At 44.2% G+C, this 19,383-nt stretch overlaps 2 long non-coding RNA genes across 8 annotated transcripts in view; one reads left to right on the plus strand and one right to left on the minus strand.

Annotated features, from left to right (window-relative positions):
- The window catches only part of LOC146812327 (uncharacterized), a 54,763-nt gene extending 49,644 nt beyond the window's left edge, over positions 1-5,119 (minus strand). Inside the window, exon 1 of the long non-coding RNA XR_014965911.1 lies at positions 5,039-5,119. This is a non-coding gene — a long non-coding RNA (uncharacterized LOC146812327). The remainder of the gene's footprint in view (positions 1-5,038) is intronic.
- LOC146812328 (uncharacterized) overlaps positions 4,984-19,383 on the plus strand; it is a 192,921-nt gene continuing 178,521 nt past the window's right edge. For 6 of the 7 annotated variants that reach the window (XR_014965907.1, XR_014965905.1, XR_014965906.1 and 3 more), the window contains exon 1: positions 4,984-6,052. This is a non-coding gene — a long non-coding RNA (uncharacterized LOC146812328). The remainder of the gene's footprint in view (positions 6,053-19,383) is intronic. The other variant, XR_014965909.1, reaches the window with a different exon arrangement.

The raw sequence follows: 19,383 nt of genomic DNA on the forward strand, positions 1-19,383 counted from the left end.
GCTCCCCACTGCCTTGTTTTGTCTCTGTTCCCATTCTCCTAACGCTTAGTTGTTTGTCTTCCAGCTTTCCCTCCTCCCATTGCTCCTCCAGCTGAAAGTGCCTTCCCCGTTGTATGTCTCAGCTGTTGTTGTTACATGAGTCGGTCTGGGGCGCTGATGCCAGACAACGGAATTAACAACATCATGGTGTCTTTCCTTCGCGTTCAAATGTACCATTGTTTAAGACTTGTTAATGGTGGCTGCACGGCATGCCCAAGGATATAAATAACGTCACAAGACCGTGTTGATTCTGGCCAAACCTGTTCCTGTATAATTACTCTACATTCAAGCACATTGGGCTTTACCGAGTGACGTGCTAAGGGCCGCCTCACCAGCCCCTTTTGACCCCGCCCCCTCTCCTCACTCCTGCAGTGCCCTCACCGCTCTCTCTGCTGTCGCCATGCTGGAGTCCGTAGGTCAGCGTTGGCCGTTCCGAATGCCCCCATCGCTGTTTTAATTATTTTAATGTACTTTGCATTGTTTTTGCTTCAAGCCGCTCCACTTTGCCCAGCCTGGCACCTTCACTCATCTCTGTAACCTACTCCCACAACGCTGCTTAAGGACACAGACTGTTCTACGGTATGTGATGCAACTGCATTTCCTCTGCTAGCGCCGCAGAGTCATCAGCAGCTTTAGGTCGCTTTCGTCAAAACAGGAGGTGATAAAAGAAACTACCAGTGTAAGAACATGCACAAGTAGCTCTTGTTCCTGCCGCAGCGCAGCACCTTCACTCATCTCCGCAACCCCCTCCCTCTGCTTGCCCGCCCCCACTACCCCCGCTAGATCGACACTTTCATCCCAAATCCCCGTCACTGCTTGTCGTTCTGTTTTATGCTTTAGTTTCGCCCACTTTCTGCTCCCCACTGCCTTGTTTTGTCTCTGTTCCCATTCTCCTAACGCTTAGTTGTTTGTCTTCCAGCTTTCCCTCCTCCCATTGCTCCTCCAGCTGAAAGTGCCTTCCCCGTTGTATGTCTCAGCTGTTGTTGTTACATGAGTCGGTCTGGGGCGCTGATGCCAGACAACGGAATTAACAACATCATGGTGTCTTTCCTTCGCGTTCAAATGTACCATTGTTTAAGACTTGTTAATGGTGGCTGCACGGCATGCCCAAGGATATAAATAACGTCACAAGACCGTGTTGATTCTGGCCAAACCTGTTCCTGTATAATTACTCTACATTCAAGCACATTGGGCTTTACCGAGTGACGTGCTAAGGGCCGCCTCACCAGCCCCTTTTGACCCCGCCCCCTCTCCTCACTCCTGCAGTGCCCTCACCGCTCTCTCTGCTGTCGCCATGCTGGAGTCCGTAGGTCAGCGTTGGCCGTTCCGAATGCCCCCATCGCTGTTTGAATTATTTTAATGTACTTTGCATTGTTTTTGCTTCAAGCCGCTCCACTTTGCCCAGCCTGGCACCTTCACTCATCTCTGTAACCTACTCTCACAACGCTGCTTAAGGACACAGACTGTTCTACGGTATGTGATGCAACTGCATTTCCTCTGCTAGCGCCGCAGAGTCATCAGCAGCTTTAGGTCGCTTTCGACAAAACAGGAGGTGATAAAAGAAACTACCAGTGTAAGAACATGCACAAGTAGCTCTACGGTTCGTCTGCCCCACCATCCATTCCCGGTGCAGACAGAATAGTTACTAAACATTATGTCTGTGCTACGTACATAACTCAGCCTTATTAAAATCATTTCCATTTTATATAGCGCTTGCTACAGTTTTGTCTTTTCATTGCGCTGCAAACAGCATGCGTTAATATTACAGGTGACAATAATACTTCATGGATCGACTTCAGATAGATTTAAGGTGAGTGAGGCCCGTCGGAGTTAAACATATTCTGCCCCGAATCTTCAGGAGGGGGCGTGAAGTTCAAACGTTCGACGAAGCCCCCACAACTATACATATGAGAGGAAAAAACACACTTTGTGGATCGGACACCGTACCCTCGAATGTTATGTTCTAACACTAAACCTTCTTTCGTTTGGGCTCATAGTTCGAAACTTCTGTGCAAGCGCACCAAGAGACCATGTCTGATGAAAGAGGTTCTAGAAATAAAGGACAACATGACATTGTTGGTTATTACATTTCACTTCAATTCTCTGATACTACAGTCCCTCTCGAGTACCAAAGGATAAAATAAGGAGATGGCGCGGTCGGCAGACAGTGCTTTCTAACATTACTTACACATACCTAATAATTCTGCCGTCTTCTGGATCAGTGGTTAGCAGTTTTCCTAATAAAATCATTTGCCATTTCCACTTGTTTCCCCCACCTTAATTATTTAAAGCACGAAGTACTCATTTGATTCCTCAAACCATGGGCTGCAGAAAGTTCAGTGGTTTAATACACCTCAGCCTTTCACCCTCTGGAGCTAGATAACATGAGTACGAAATAGTTTATAACGCCTGTTTTCTTTTAAAATAACATGAGGCACTTCCATTTCACGTGCGCCCAACAAAATGCTCAAAATGTGAACATGGGTGATCGCAATAATTGTTTTCCAAAGCGCTACAAAGCAGCAGTGGGTAGCAGGCACTATTTGTGAGCACACTAGTGTAAGCGCCGCTTTTCAGTTGCTTGCAGTGACTTTAAAGAAAGAAACGTGACATAACGAGGCCTAGAGGTGAGCCACACAAGCCTGGGATATTCTTTAGTGAGGCCAGAGTGCCATAACTCATGTGAAGCAAGCAGCAGCCTCGCGCTGATCACGAAATTCCCCGGCTTTATTCGGAGCCTGTATTCCCCAAATGTTATATACTGAATATGTTAAATATGTTCGACCTCTGTGTGTTTCAGAGGCAGTGACATAACTGCGCCTCTTTTACTGCAAAAACAACAGTTGATGGACAGAATGCAGAGCAATGTCATATATTCATCCCAGTACAGAGATCTGGGCCTAAATCCATTTGTGTTGTTTGCTCACCATGCCATTTCAGTTTGAACCCAGCCATATGCAAATCAGTCTTGACCCTGTGCCTCATGGGAACAGCCCAGCCCGAACTGCCAAGCCAGGTCCTCCCTGAACTGAAAACAAGCATCCTAGGACGGGTTTCGGGGTTTCATCCCTCTTCAGCCAGGATAGCTTGATTGCAGTGGCATGGAGAGCACGGGACTCACGTCTGAGCATACCCGCCCCACTCGGGGTGACAAATACAACAAGCATTTGCAATGCAATAGGTCTCGCATTTACGTGAGTTTGAGCTATTGACATTGCAAATAACTATGCCTTTTATTTTTGTTTTCGTTTTAAAAACATAAATAAAAGGCATTGTCATTTACAATGCCAATAGCTTATACTCATTTAACTGCGAGACCTATTGCATTGCAAATGCTTGTCTTTAGGTAGCCACCCGCCTTCACTCACTTCCTCCATTGACTCTACTCACTTACTGCAGTGGATCCACCCACATCCTCAACTGGCACTGATGACAGCCAGATGTAATACTCGATCTGAATTTCAGCAAGGGAGCCCTCCTCAAGTAAAGTTTTGATAGAAGGTGCCCCCACCCGCCATCCCTGAGAAAATGTTGAAAAAAATGAATGCGAACGAGTATTTAAAGCCCTATTTTTGAATAAATTGGCTTAAACCACTAATACAACTTTTGCAATGTAACAGTGGTTAGGGTTGACTTTACCAACAACAATTTATTTTGTATCCTAACAAACTCTTTTAGTAAAATTTGGATAGTCAAAGACTTGGGAAAAACACAACTTTCTAACCTGTACCATGCTGTTTGCACCTAGCGCTTTGATAGCAGTTCATGGCTCAATGTGCTACATTATGATTGTAACTTATGAACAGCACCGTAACAAAAGGATCTCTGTGACAAAAGCAGCAACCCACTCTTCACTACACATGAAATACTGTTCTGTCATCTGCACGGTACACGTTCTTTGCAGCAGGCAGAATATATCACCTGAGAATGAACGTTACCTGTAGGGGTCTCCCGTACTCAGACCCGTTATTTATCACGTACCTTAAAGAGACTTCTATCCACTCTTTGGGCAAGCAACAATGCTGAGTTAGAAGCACAGGGATAGTACTTTCTGATTAAGTGAAGTGGGAATTGTCTAAGGTATAATACGTACTCGCTATAGCCTCAAGTTTACATCTTGGTGTCCAATGTTCGTGTATTCACTAAGGGTTTTACCCATGCGATAATCAAAAGCGTTCTGTCACCACCGGTGCTCTTAAAAACAATCGAGGCGTATTTTGGCTCGCGCTGCTCAAAAGCGCTCCTCGTTAATACTGCCAACTCTTGCTGGACATGCACACTGGTCGTCATGCGGTTCTAATCATCGCTACCGAAACGAAGAGGAGAACCGAGGCACTTCCTTCCTACCTGGGTTCAGCCGGGAGTCTCTGCACTGCTTGAGAGCTAATCACAAACCCGTTACTCGGGGCATGATCTGTGTTTAAACGACGGATGTAACTCCTGAAGTCTCACGAGACGATGCGCGGCGTGACCCGCAACTTGGAAAACAATTATGTTAATGACTCCTGGAAACAATGATGTTAATTGCTCCCTGCATTGGAGTGCATTAGTGTCCGGTGCGTACTGTATTATTAAGGCTCATACCAACCTAGGTACTTTAAGGCTCATACGAGCATTTTGCTAAGGCCTATTTATTAATGCCACAACAGTGTCCCAGTGCATTACTGGGATTATACATTCCTAACAATAATCAACCGTGTGGCTCAGAGTGTCCTGCCAGAGTACAAGCCTGCCGGTTTCCGACTAGGCATAAGTACAGTGCATCTGTTGGTTGTCATGGCATATTACAGTGCACACTGTCCTGAGGACGTTCTATCTGGGGAAGACCCGAAGGTCCATGACAACGCATGAAGAGAAAGCTCAGCTATATTACCTGCCCTAAAATATAAGTGCCGGTGCTTACACCAGCACAAATTAAGCAAGCTTGGTTGGGTATGTTGTTCACTTCCCTGCTCATGACAAAGGAGAAGTGCCTCTGGGGCTCCTTCGTGGCTCTTACCCGAAAGATCCTGCAGTTTAGAATGCCCCACAGGAGAAGCACTGGATCCGGTCCTCTGGCCCCACGCTTGACAGGTCTGCGCGAAACACCTGGGCCGCAGAAGGACCGCAGCCTGCAGAGCTCGCGTGCAGCAGTCCTTGTTCTCTGCGCCATCTTGCTGGTTCTCGTAGGTCTTCCCAAGGTGCTCGAGCACAGAGCGGAAACAACCAGATTAAAGAGACAACACCATCTGGAGCAGCGACGCCCGGCACCTCGAGGGGCATCTGGTCGACAGTAGGCGTAGTTACTCATACCGCTGCTCTACACGAGACTGTAGAGGCGCCCCAAGTTTTGGGGTGCCAGGCAGGATTCCTACACACCAGTGACGGGCTGCTGCAGTGCCCAGTGGATTATCCAAGGAGGCCGATTTAGTCTGTTGTCTAGAAAGCAGTAAAGACCAAAATATAATTTAAAAGACACGGGATTGGCGACGGGACGAATTCTATCCACCGTGAATCCTGCTATACCATTTGCATAAAAGTTCTGATATGAAGCACTAGCGGCTCAACCGAAGGGACCGGAGACTTCAACTCCCAACATGCATCATTATGTTTAACGAACTCTCGGTACGGGAAACATCGCGTATTTGGGACCAGGTGGAATGCGTTTTCCCAAGACTGACAGTTTCTCAGCTCTGGGCGCCCAGAAAGTCTTCCATGCATTCCACCAAGCCATACACAAACACCAACACGAGGAAAGGATGCCCACGCTATCACCTAGTCTAGGCTGTCCCTAATGTGACTGCTCCACTCCATATTTTACCTGCAGCGCCAGGATGCCGTGGCTTGACGCTATCTCTTTAAAGATCTAAGTTCCACTTCTGTGCCCATTAAGGAACAATGAATAGTTCTCACCTGGGACGAATTAGGTTTCGTTCTGTAGAACGGATGGTGATCAGGCGGGACTGGTACTTCATTTGAAAGGCAGTGGATGTGGACTTGTGAGTTCATTCGTTTGGCGAGTTCTTGTTTGCGGGTAAAAGAAGTAGTTTTGTTTCTCAGTGCTGCGGATGATTTTTTTCTGTCTTTCTTTAATGTTGTGAGAGTGTGCGTGTGTTTTATCTGCATGTCTGATTTTTTTTGGAGCTGTTTTCCACTGCTTTTGTGCTTAATGTTTGCTTAACTCTGTTCTCTTTTTTGTTGCATGGCACATAGTTTCTGGTTTAGTTTGCTCAGTTACGTTGGTGATTAATTTCCAATGCCTCGTAATATCAGATTTACTTACAGACCCATCTAAATAGTACTAAAGATGACTTTGTAATAGCAAGACAATGGGGGGCCCCTGTGTATGCAAAATATATAAATGCTACCAAACCACCCGCCGACCACTAGGCTGTACAATACAGCCATTCATTGGGTTCAGTGGACTCGGGTGCCTCTGGATCTGCTGCACCATAGATGGGTTCGCCTCTGAACAGGTAAATGCATTTGTTGGTTTGTCGTTGTTTTGTGGGGTGTGGCTTCTGTTTGTGAGGGATGCGAAACGCACCACTGCCGATGCTCCATCTGCCCCACAGTACTCGCGTAACTGGCTCTGTACATAAACGCAGTACGTTGCAGGGCTGTCATGGGGCCCCAAAGCAAACAAGGAAATGTGCCGGCCTCCTCTTTAGTTACACAACAAAATCTGGGCAGTACAATCCAGCAATTAGTACTGGGGTGCAGAGGACATGTGCCAGCGCACCCCCTGCATTACCGTGCACCCCTCCTTTACTGTGACATGGATGTTTCTCCACCACAGGGTCCACGATTGAGTTAATGCATTCTGGGAGGTGTAGTCCTGATATTTGGACTTGTAGTCGGTTGTTTATTAAATGTCTTTGGTATCACTCTCCCGCCCCCACCTCTTGTTCTTTGTGGTCCCGACGATTTCCGGGCCTATTGCTCTATTAACGAACGTACTAAAGGTTGTGAGAGTAACAAACAATATTCACGAATCTCAAAGCCTTTCTGAATCTTTTGTCCAGTCAAACACAATCTTTCTTTTTCAAGCTAGATAACTGGTTCACACATGCAGAGTTCCCACAAACCTTGGTAATACTCAGCAGGGGCCCAGAATGAGTGAAGTGTAGTTTTGGTCACTGGCACCCAGACACTGCTTCTACCAACTTGAACCTTGTTTTAAACCTACTCTTATGATGTGGTCAAAATCCATAGACCCCAAGCTGAATTGGCGTTTCTTTGATTAGTTGTCGAGCCACAATTGCAGGTCCCCTTTAAAGCCTCACTGTTGGACCCGGGATCCCTGGTTGGCTGAGGGTAGGTACCTTGGCCAAATAGGGACCCACGTCGGGGAAAGGAAGGACAGCTTCTGAGATGACCCCCTTGGTAGCTTGGCATGAGCAGCCAGTCTTATCTTCAAGGCAAATGTGTAAAGTATTTGCAACCACGCTCACATCAACCCAATGATGACACCACAAATGGACTCCACACAAGTTTTATAAAAACGAGTATACATTTTATATTAAAAGATTTACGATAAGACCACACAATATAAACCCAACATATGAGTATTGGTAATATTCCTCCTGGCTGGTGGTTAGGCCAGCCAGCACTTGTAAGTTATGGCGATATTAATGAGCATTTCTAAACATGCCACTGTAGTCCTAATACAATGTTATGCAGTTCGTAATGCTAGAATCAGGCACTTTGCAATGGAAAAGAAATGCAATGAATAACGTAACAATCGAGCAGCTTGCAATGTAGAAATAATGCAATGCGCAACGCAACAACCAGATACTTCGTTGTTCAGGAATAATACAATCCGTAATACACTAATCGGGTAGTTTGGTATGCAGGAATAATGCAATGCGTAATACACTAATCAAGTAGTTCGTTATGCAGAAATGACGCAATGTGTAATACGACAATCAGGTACTCCGTTATGCAGAAATAAAGTAATGCATAATACACTCCAGCACTGATCACAGTGCCTTAGGCGGTCTCTCCGCCACTTGCACTGACTCGCCTCTGTCAACAGTTGCCCCCAACACCGGTATGGAATAACAAAAAGTACAGCTCCACACTCCGGCCCTGGTACTGGCACTCCCTTGGCCAGTATGGGCCATGATACGAGCCGAAGCAGAGGCTCGTGCTGCCGGAAAGAAAGAGAGGCCAAGAGCATCTCCCTCCGAGCCCGCACCCTTCTCCAGGCGTCGACACACGATACCTGGGGGTGCGACCTCCCTCTCCTCTCCTCTTCCAGCGACTTACGCTTCCGATGGAATCTTTGTGAATTGGCAACGGCAGGCTCAAGCCGGCGTCTCAGCTCCTTCAGGGCTGCTGGTCCGGGCCGCTACTGCTACAAAGATCTCAGGCTGCCACAGGGCATACGCACACAGCCTCGCTGAGACTCACTTGTACTCTGGGTGCTCGATAACAAGGCAATCCTTACGAAGGTCTCAGGCTTTACCAGGCACACGCCCACAGTGTCGCTGAGACTCACTTGGATTCCAGTGCACACGATAACAGGACGATCCTCACGAAGGGCTCAGGCTGCAAAAAGCACACGCACACAGCATGGCTGAAACTCACTTGGACTCCAGGTGCCCACAATCACAGGGCACTCCTTACGAGGGTCTCGGGCTGCAAAAAGCACAAGGACACAGTGTCGCAGAGACTCTCCTGGAAACTTTTGTGTTCCCTAGTTACCGCAACCGGGAGCCAGCTGTTCAAAAAAGTTCTGGGTGCCTCCCTGCCAGTGACACCTTCTTCCTTTTGATTAGTGGGGGTCTGGATTCTCAATCACTCAGCAGGAGATGGGACCATTGTTTTATGGCAGCAACCCTGGCCTCTTGACCTCTAAGGGCTACTCCTCCCCCTACACTCGAGATGCAGGTCAGCCTGTTGCTAACTCACCTCCTCCCCTGGGTCAAGACATTCCCCAGATCCTATCGTAGTCAAATCCTGACAGTCAATCCACAACCAGGCAGCGACATACAGAAATGTTGGAGCACAAAAACCCAGTCACTTCTAAAAGAGTGGCTTCTAAACACACAATGCAAAAACCACATTCATAAAAAGATGTTATTACATTGTGAGTTCAGGCATGCTAAACTTCACCCCTCCATCTTAAGCCTTTGGGAAGATAGGCTGGAAAACATATTACCCAGCCTCCCCATTTTGTCCTATGGGCAAGTTCACCTTTCAACAGTGAAAAACGAAAAGGGGATTATTTCACTGTCCGGACATGGTACACACCGTAGCACATGTCCTACCTTTCACATGCACTGCACCCTACCCAGGGGGTACCTTGGACCTACCATAGGGGTGTCTGATGCCCTTAGAAAGGGAAGGGTAAGGTCTGGCAAGTGGGTGCACTTGTCAGAACAACATGGCAGTTTAACAAACTGCGCACAGGCACTGCAATGGCAGGCCTGAGTGCCCTTTTTTAGGCTATAGTGTGGGTGGCACAATTGGTGCTGCAGGCCCACTAGTATGATTTGCATTATCAGCCCTGGCACACATAGTGCACTTTACTAGGGTCTTTCCTAGTATGGCAAACATACCAATCACGGACAACCAATTACCACTATACTTTATACAGGGAGCACTTGCACTTTGACACTGATCAGCAGTGGTAAAGGCCCACAGCATCTAAGTTGGCAACACCATGTCAGAGAAAAGGTCTAGAGGGAAAGCAAAAAGTTTAAGGAACTTTAGCCAAAAAGGGCCAAGTCCAACCCACCAATCGGGCTTCCTTCCCGGCCACAGCACGGAAACGGCCATCACTCATATAGTAGAGGACGCGCTCACCCTGCTTGACAAGAATGAGTCTTGCCAAGTCAAAGTCAAAAAAGTCAAAGTCAAAAAGTCAAAAGTCAAAGTCAAAGTCAAAAGTTTTTTGACTTGACTTTGAGTCTTGCCTACTCATACTACTTGATCTCTCATCAGCATTTGACACTGTCAAACATGACAATCTACTGAGCCTTTTGGAATGTAGGATGGGGCTCTCAGGCACTGTTCTAAAATGGTTTACCTCTTTTTCTCAACAATAGAACACAGAGAATCACATCCAATCAAACACTATCCAACTCCAGTCCCTGCTTGCTCGCTCTCCCCCACGCTCTTCAACCTCTTCATGAAACCACTCACTGTAATCCTCAAAGACTCAAACATCCAATATCACATGTACGCGGACGACACCCATCTGTACATGAAAATCGCCTCACCTGAAGATATCTAGTCACTTAACGGAACCCTGCTCAAAACTCTTAATTGGCTAACATCCAACCACCTCAAACTAAATGCCCTTAAAACAGAACTTCTCCTAATTTTTCCCGCTAAGAAAGCCACGATTGTTGAGAAAAATCTTAAAAATCTCTCCGCTCTGAACTGCACACCTCACATCTTGGATTCCATGAAATCACTAGGAATTGTGCTCGATAAGAACCTAAACATGCAGGATCACATCAGAGCATCTACCAAAGGAGCTAACTACCAATTGAGCATCCTAAGAAAACTCAAATCCTATCTTCCCCAAGATGACTTCAAATCTGCGGTGCAAGCACTAGTCATCTCCAGACTAGAAAACGGCAGTGCCACTCTATGTGGGCTTCCGAAACTCAGCTTAGCCCCCATTAGTATCAGATAGGGGTCAAACCCAATATACCCTTGAGGGCTTGGGCAAATAGATGCGAGAAGGTCAATGTGCCAACAAGGGATTTTATTTTAGAATGATCTGTTAATTGTAAATTTCAAGGATTTGAATCAATAAACATGTTAAGATGAAATCACATTACTGTGAAATCAATTGAATGATCTGAACATCATAAACATATAATGATAACAACGCACACGGGGGTTCTTTTTGTGATTTAAACACAATAATTTTTATAGTTTTATCCAAAGTAAAAAGAGTACAAAAGAGACATAAATTAGAGCAATATATCATGAAAACAGGGGACGGAATTAAGTCCTCATTTCATCTAGATACACACATCTATTCCTGATTAGTTTGAACAGAGATGAAACTCTTTTTGAGCATGCAATCTACTGTACATAACAGATAAACTGGAATTAGATGGTAAAGTCGACGTTTCGGTCTTGGGTGGTGTCAATCCGTCAGACCATCTTCAGGACAATGATTGCTTAAACAAGGACTCCTAAACAATACAATCATTTCGACAAATTGCTTTCTGTAGTAATACATAATTTTAGTCAATGACCATGCTTACTTAGAGGTCTCAGTAGCGTTCTCACGTAAATTTGATTAAAATCATGTGGATATTTACACTGCAAGTGAAAAAACCAGAGTTCAGTATTTAATCAAAGAAATTTGTCATGCTGTGTCAAAGAGATAGTGAATCATATCCTACCATGTAGAACTTGGCATCAGCAACTGCCAAATCGTACTAATGCGGGAGTCAATCCTGCCATTTGTCGAAATGATTGAATCGCAATAGCTTTTTCTCAACATTAGATGCTTGATGTAGTTTAAATTCTTTCTTGACAAATGATATTGACAACTTTATTGCTCGCACACGGGTTGAAGTTTGAGTTTTAAACTTTGTATATTGATTTGTTAGCGCAATAATGTTTACATTTATGTAACTATTTGCATTGTATTGTTTAGGAGTCCTTGTTTAAGCAATCATTGTCCTGAAGATGGTCTGACGGATTGACACCACCCAAGACCGAAACGTCGACTTTACCATCTAATTCCAGTTTATCTGTTATGTACAGTAGATTGCATGCTCAAAAAGAGTTTCATCTCTGTTCAAACTAATCAGGAATAGATGTGTGTATCTAGATGAAATGAGGACTTAATTCCGTCCCCTGTTTTCATGATATATTGCTCTAATTTATGTCTCTTTTGTACTCTTTTTACTTTGGATAAAACTATAAAAATTATTGTGTTTAAATCACAAAAAGAACCCCCGTGTGCGTTGTTATCATTATATGTTTATGATGTTCAGATCATTCAATTGATTTCACAGTAATGTTATTTCATCATAACATGTTTATTGATTCAAATCCTTGAAATTTACAATTAACAGATCATTCTAAAATAAAATCCCTTGTTGGCACATTGACCTTCTCGCATCTAGCCCCCATTAGGGCATCACTAAATACTGCGACTAGACTGCTCACTGGCTCTAGGAAAACCAACCACATCTCTCCGGAACTGAAATTGCTCAACCTGCTTCCGTTTGACTCAAGGATCCAGTTAAAAATTGCATTTATGACTCATAGAGCGAGACGCTACAACACTCCCTTTCACCTTGCAAATAAGTTCGAACTATCGGGAGCCTCCCGCCCCTCTAGGAGCACCAGCACACATCTGCTCAAGCCGAAGAACTAGAAAAAAAAATTAAAACCTACAATGGTACATTCTCTGGAATTGCCCTGAGAATATGGAACTCCCTACCTGTGGAAACAAGACTGATTCCCTTAACATTTGCATTCAAAGAGTAGTGAAAGCCTTATTGTTGACCTCTGCGCTGAACTAGAAGTTTTGCTCCTCTTGTCTCCCATCTTGATTTGCTGCTCAACACGCTATGTGGCATATGCTTGATCTCCGTGTGCCTGCTAATATACTATTGTTTTCCTGGTATTTATTTTTATGCTTTTTCTCACAGCTATTTACCTATGTTGTCCTCCTCTCGTATGTAAAGCGCTCTGATACCCGCTTGGGTCATGTTCGCGCTTTACAAAACTTTAAAAATAAAATGTCCCTAAACGCGGTCACATTGGACTGTTTTTCTGGAACGTAATGAGTTGTTTTTGGCAACACTTAATCTGTCTAAAACAAGGTCACTGATCAGGCTGAATTTAACAGCACTCAAAGATATCGTGACCCCTTAAGAGGTGTTATGAACAACCCAAAGTGTTTTTGTTGTCCTCAAGCATCCCCTATTGTAGGCAGATGTCGACTTCATGCTAAAGGCGCTTGATCAGCATAGCTAATGTTACTGAAATCAGGACTGTATAACTAAAATATTCTGCTGAGGTTGTGCATATTTGCACACGTTAAACTGCCTTGGCTGTGTGATATGGGCAAAAAAATGCCCAATTTCCACGTTTGGTAATGATTCCAACTCCTCCTCAACTGATCATTCATAAGACTGAACATTGTTTTCCCTTGTACAACCAGTATTAATTTCAAGAACTACTTTTTATTGCACAGTTTCTGATACAATATTTGGTTTTTTTAAACTTTGCTTCATTTCCAGACAGCTCATATATTTTTTATTTTTTTTTACACACTGTTCAGCCAACAATACCTGCAACCCTGCCGACTTTGGTATTTGATAGTATTTTTATATTTAGGGCTACTGGTGTAGCAAACAATTGATTCCTAGGAAAATAATATCACACAAGTTTAGTGAACTGACAAATTACTCAAATGGGCCATCGTTTGCACTGAACCATGGGAAATAATGTCTCTCGAATACCACACTTATATTCAGTCTGAAACACGCTTGAAGCATTCAAATTGTTATCTTGGACATTATGGGTTCTCACATTACCCCCCGCTAATATAGGGTGCTTTGTAGCTACACCCGTCAACCCCTCTAAATCGTGTAGTAAAACATTGTTTCCTTGGAAACAGTACTGCTTAGGTCAAGCCTGGGCAGGGATTGCGCTGCTCTGCGAGGCATGTCGTATTCCAGTATGGACTTGACACTCCACCCACTCTCCACCCATATTTTTCATTGTCTTGTCATTGTCCTTTGTAAATGCTGCTTCTGATTTAATATGATACAGAATACAATGGTCCTGGACCTCTATATACAAACTGATATAAATGAAAGATCACAGTAGTAAGTAAAAAACAGATTGAAGAGCATTAATGAGTAAGCTCGCAGAAGTCAATACTTCACAGTAATTACTTTGAAGGAGAAGAAAAGTGCAACAACCATAATGCTTTATCATACACGCGGTATTTATTAGAATATATCACTAGGTGAACAGTTAATTATTCACTGTATTTTGTTTGAGGCTAGAGAGGGAAATTAAGGTTGCTCCAGTGGGAACGTGCAAGGAAAAGGGGTGAGGGGTGCTCAAGTGTATTAAGAAGTGAAATTAGAATCACAGAAGAATAAGGCAGAGAGTTTTAAAACCATTTATTCCTGCACTGGTTATACATCCCAGTCTTCTGAAAGACCTGGTCACATCAAAGAGTAATCAACACTTTTTCAGTACAGTTCATAAACACAAATGTTTGAATTGGGTGGCAAGTCTCAAGGTAGAGCTAATGATCCAGGCCACTTAAAGGGGCGTCGACGTTTTGACCCGACTTGGGGCTATGAGGGAAATTCATGGCCTCAGCCTTTCGGGTCTTCTTCAGGACTAGATGAGCAACCTAGATGGGTGTGATGGTTGAGTCCTACACCAACAGTGTATGTGAAGGATGCGCGGTCATCATATGGAGTAAATCACAAGTGGGCATGTCCTTCCAAGGTTGGAGGGCATGGCGTGGTATTAATTCCAATGTGCTGGTGGCGGTAATAAGGCATCCAAACCATGTAAGAATAACTTGATTAGTTTATCAGCTCGATAAGGTGATTCCCTCCGTGAGTCCCATTAGGGCAGAGCCAGGGCAGTAAATGCTGTCTGTAGTCCGCGCTCGGCAACCATCCTCTGCTCGTGTTGTGGACTGCGATGTATAACCAGTCCAGGAGTAAATGGTTTTAAAACTCTCTCCCTTATTCTTCTGTGAATCTAATTTCACTTCTTAATACACTTGAGAACCCCTCACCCCTTTTCCTTGCACGTTCCCACTGGTGCAACCTTAATTTCCCTCTCTCGCCTGAAACAAAATACAGTGAATAATTAACTGTTCACCTAGTGATATATTCTAATAAATACCGGGTGTATGATAAAGCATTATAGTTGTTGCACTTTTCTTCTCCTTCAAAGTAATTACTGTGAATTACTGACTTCTGCGAGCGTACTCATTCATGGTCTTCAATCTGTTTTTACTTACTACTGTGATCTTTGATTTATATCCGTTTGTAAATAGATGTCCAGGACCACTGTATTCTGTATCACACTGAACCCAGGTCCATGATCCTGATTGGGTAACCCCATTTTTGTAATGGCTGCTTCTGCTTTAATAGGCTTGTTAGTTCCTCCTTATTACCGCCTTATTTTCATTAGTAACCTCCCATGAGGGCTGGCCCTTTTACTTCTGTTACATGGTATGTCTTATTTAGTCTGTAAGCACTATTCTTTAATAAGTTTCTCCTACTTCAGACAGGAAATGCTTTCCTGCAACGTTCAGCATGCCACACGTGCTTTCACTTCCAAGCAGCCCGTGACAATGGCGACTGTTTCTTTTAAATGAAATGGGTTTCGCATTAGCAAGAGTTTGAGCTATTGGCATTGTGAATGACGAAGCATTTTATTTGTGTTAATTATCAAAACAGGAAAATAAAGGGCACTGTTGTTTACAATGCCAATGTCTTAAACCCCTGCAAATAAGAGACCTATTGCATTTTCAAATGCTTGTTCCTAATTGCCAGTAAGCAACAGTGATCTACCAGCTTCAGGTGGAAACCCCTGGGAGCTGGCTACGGTGACATGATTGCTGCTTCTATCTTTAAACACTATTTGATTAAACATATGAGAGTTGTCTAAGCTAATCCTTAAGCACTGCACACCTGTGGACCAATGTGCAATCCTTCTTTAAAGTACTTTCCACAGGTGCATTTCATTAAATATGTACAACTTTTTTGATGCAAGTCATTCGGTAAGAGAGAAATTCCTATGAAAAACGTACACCTATATGCAATGATAAACAATTGCAGCCATACGGCCTACAGCTGCTGGTGCAATGTGGCCCAGAATTGGTCCTGTGTACATTTTTTAAATGATTTAGTTAAAAGTATCTACTTTGACATATAGAAACTTTTATTTTTGACAAATATCAAAGGCCCAATCATAAATAGTGTGTAAGGTCCTTTGTCAGCCAATAGTCCAAATTCTCTTAAGAACTTAGAGTAGGAGTATTCTGCTTTAAGGCACTGCCACTATGGAAAACATTAGTGTTGGGGATTTTGTCGCCTGTTGCCATGGGGTGGTTTATGGCTAAGCGCTTCCCTCTTTCACCAGCATTACCTTCTGCAGGTTACGATGACCGTGTAAGGTGTTTCTACTGCAGTACGGGGATTAGTAACTGGAAGAGGCACCATGACCCATGGAAGAGACATGCCCAATATGTCCCAGGGAAGCAAGTACAGTATTGAGAGTGGAATGACTGATCTTCAGCGTCTGATACTTCACAACTAGTGAAAAGAAATATACTGACAAACTGACTTCTGCCTGTTGTCAAGGTGCAACTTGGTTCCTCTGAGGGGCGCAGAAGAGGGCAGCAAGGTCAAGAATACTAGAAATAGACAGAGGTGCATGGGGTATTTTAAGTACCTACTTCCCATGGGGAAGTGCTTGTACACTCTGATTGGTAGTAATGTACTGCTGCTGCAATGTGCTGGAGCACTACCTGTCAAATGAAGGTCTGGTAATCGGAGTGTGACCATATTGGGTCCTTTAAAGCATCAGATGGGAGGGAGGCCTGGTTGTTAATTGGGCAATGCTTAAACAATCATTGAGCTGCTTTGTGGCACTTGTGTAGTGCCAAGAGGTCATGTTACCCCGACGTACTATATCACATGTTCAATAATTTATTGGGGTAGGAGGCGTACGGGCAGGGTGGGGATGAAAGTTGTCACGTTGATGGTGACTTTAGATAAGGGAATCCCCCCCCCCCCCCCCAACATGTTCAAGCAAAAGGAGTACACTGCCTTAATCTCCTCCCAGGCCTCTGCAGCATCTGCCCTAACCACACCACCTACCCACACATACTCTCTGGCACTTCTCTGGGCATGATGAGTTGCAGCTCAAAGTGGGCAATTGCCTGGGGCCCTCCGGTGTAACTGAGCTTTAGGTCTAGTTAATTTGTCTATCTAAACCTCTGTTCCTCACTGCCTGCTGCTACCTCTTGCCATCTCTAAACCAGTGTCCTAAAAATATTTGAGGTCCCAGGCAAGGAACTGCAATTGTTTTTGTTACCCAGTTAGAAAATTTCCAGTTCTGGTTAGACCTGGCTTGGCAGTTCGGGCTGGACTGTTCCCATGAGGCATAGGGTCAACACTGATTTGCATATAGCTGGGTCTGAACTGAGGTGGTGAAGTGAGCTAAAGAACGATGATGGATTCAACCCAGATCTGAGTGGAGGTGAGTGTCTGAAAAGTTTCAGGGCACTGTCCATCTCCTTCTGTTTTCTTTGTTTACCCTGTTAAAATGTACCATTGAATATCACATAATGGCAAATCAATATTCTAGGTGGGGCAATTCACGAAGGCAGCTTAGCAAATTAAACCTCATTTACAGTACTGGCAAAAGCAAGCTGATTTATTCAAAAGAAGATCCCTGCATAAGTCCTCCAGTGCAACGGTCACTGGACACTCCAATCCAAATACTCTCCCATCACTTTGGTAGTGACCTACCAGGTGACCTACTATTCCAACATGCCCAGCTTTCTCACTAGGTCTGTGAGATGAGGGTGTTGACTGGTAGGTTTCTTTTCCTCTATTTTTCCCCCCTCCTCTGCGCTGCCCAACATATCAGCCTCTATTGAGGGAGCTCTGATTGCCTTGTTCCTTTAAGCACTAGAGGCTCTTGGGGGAGCAGAGTTCGCACACTTGGTAGTAACCAGCTGATGCACATTGTTTCATCAAGGCACAATGATTGAGCTGCTGGGATAATGCGGTCCATGCCTTTGCTACAGCAAGATAATAACTGCATATCCCGGGACCTCTAATCTCTGCCATAGCCTATTGGAGCTTTTATTTAATGAATCTGTTCTTCTCTCCCACCACTTTCTCTTGCAGCAAATTTCATTGCCTCTACTCCCTCTTACTGCATTCCTTTATTTCGTCTTTACTCATGTGCTTCCATTTCTCACCTTCTCCCAGTTAGTCCATGCTTAAGCCTCACTCCTTGTCATATTATGTATTTTGCTCTTTCCTCTTCTTAAACATTCTCCCTTTCTTGATCCGACTCACTTTATCTATTTTGTTCCTTCCTTTTTAACTGTCTTCACATTTTGATTTCTTATCTGTAGGTATAATTCTGTTTGCTTCATCACCCTGTTTCTCTCGTTTGGCATGGCTAGTGCCGCCTCACACCCCATCATTGGCCTTTGTTAAGGCTTCTAAACTGATTAGCAGTTCTGCAGATGCTTGCATTGCAACACTTATATAGGACTCACTACCTCTGTGGGCAACAAAGTGCTTGCCTTCATGGGCAGAATGCTAATCCCTCTAAGCCAGGGTCTGTGGTTGCATGGGTGTGGCCCTTTTTTTGTCCTAGCAAGGGAACATGAGGGTATCATGCAAACAAATGAACATGCCACTGCTCTCTGTTAGCTAACAAAATGCCACCATAATGGAAGTACACAGCGTTGGTTCACTTGTGTGCCCTGGTACCATTGCGCCTGCTGCTCTATTGATGGCCACACCTCTGCTTATTTAGCTATTTTGTGGTGAGTCATGTTTGGTGAGTAAAGCTCTTGGTTCTCAGGGATCAAATGCAATTTTTCCCAATATTACAGGTCTTTATATGAAAATACTGGTGATTGCTCAGGTGGTCTCCCTATAAATGCTCCCTTATTCCCCTAATCCCATTCCAGATACTGATCAGATTTACTATTTTTCTAGTTTTAGAAATGAAAATGCCTGTCACAAATTGACATGGAAGTCATGGAGTCTGGTTTCAGCATATCTCCTACTTGGACCCCCAGAAGGTCCTATTGTGCATTATATGCAGTTTTCAATGGGCCTGTGACTGCCTGACGTATCTCTGGTTAATTGGCCTGCAGCTTATAAGGGGATGGCAGGAGGAGCAGCCAGGGGACATTGGTTGGTCAGTTGTGCACTGGAAAGGGGGCTGGTAGGGTCATTTTTACATTGATACAAAGTTCAGTTGAGTAGGACTAAATGCAGAGCATGGCTGAGGGTATGATTGCTGGAGAGCTGTTGGATCGTTTAGAAATTCTGCAGGCGAGGAGAATCTGCGCTTAAAGGGACTGGTTGGTATTCAGTCTGGTCAAAATATTCTAGGTTAGAAGGGTGATGTATTATCTGGTCTGCTCAACACCAGTTGTTAATTCTTGAACCTCAGGCTTCCATGAAAATTATCCTGTGTTCATTGTAACTCTGCTCCCACCAAAACAGAAGTTGACCATTATTCCCTTTTCAAACCTTAAGTGGTGAATTGCTACACTGATCAACCACTTGTCGTCCATGCCATTGGTAATCTTTCCAATCAATTGTGCAGGTTCACTGTATGTGTATCCTTTTC

This window comes from Triturus cristatus, chromosome 7 (assembly GCF_964204655.1).
Source record: "Triturus cristatus chromosome 7, aTriCri1.1, whole genome shotgun sequence".
NCBI lineage: Eukaryota > Metazoa > Chordata > Amphibia > Caudata > Salamandridae > Triturus > Triturus cristatus.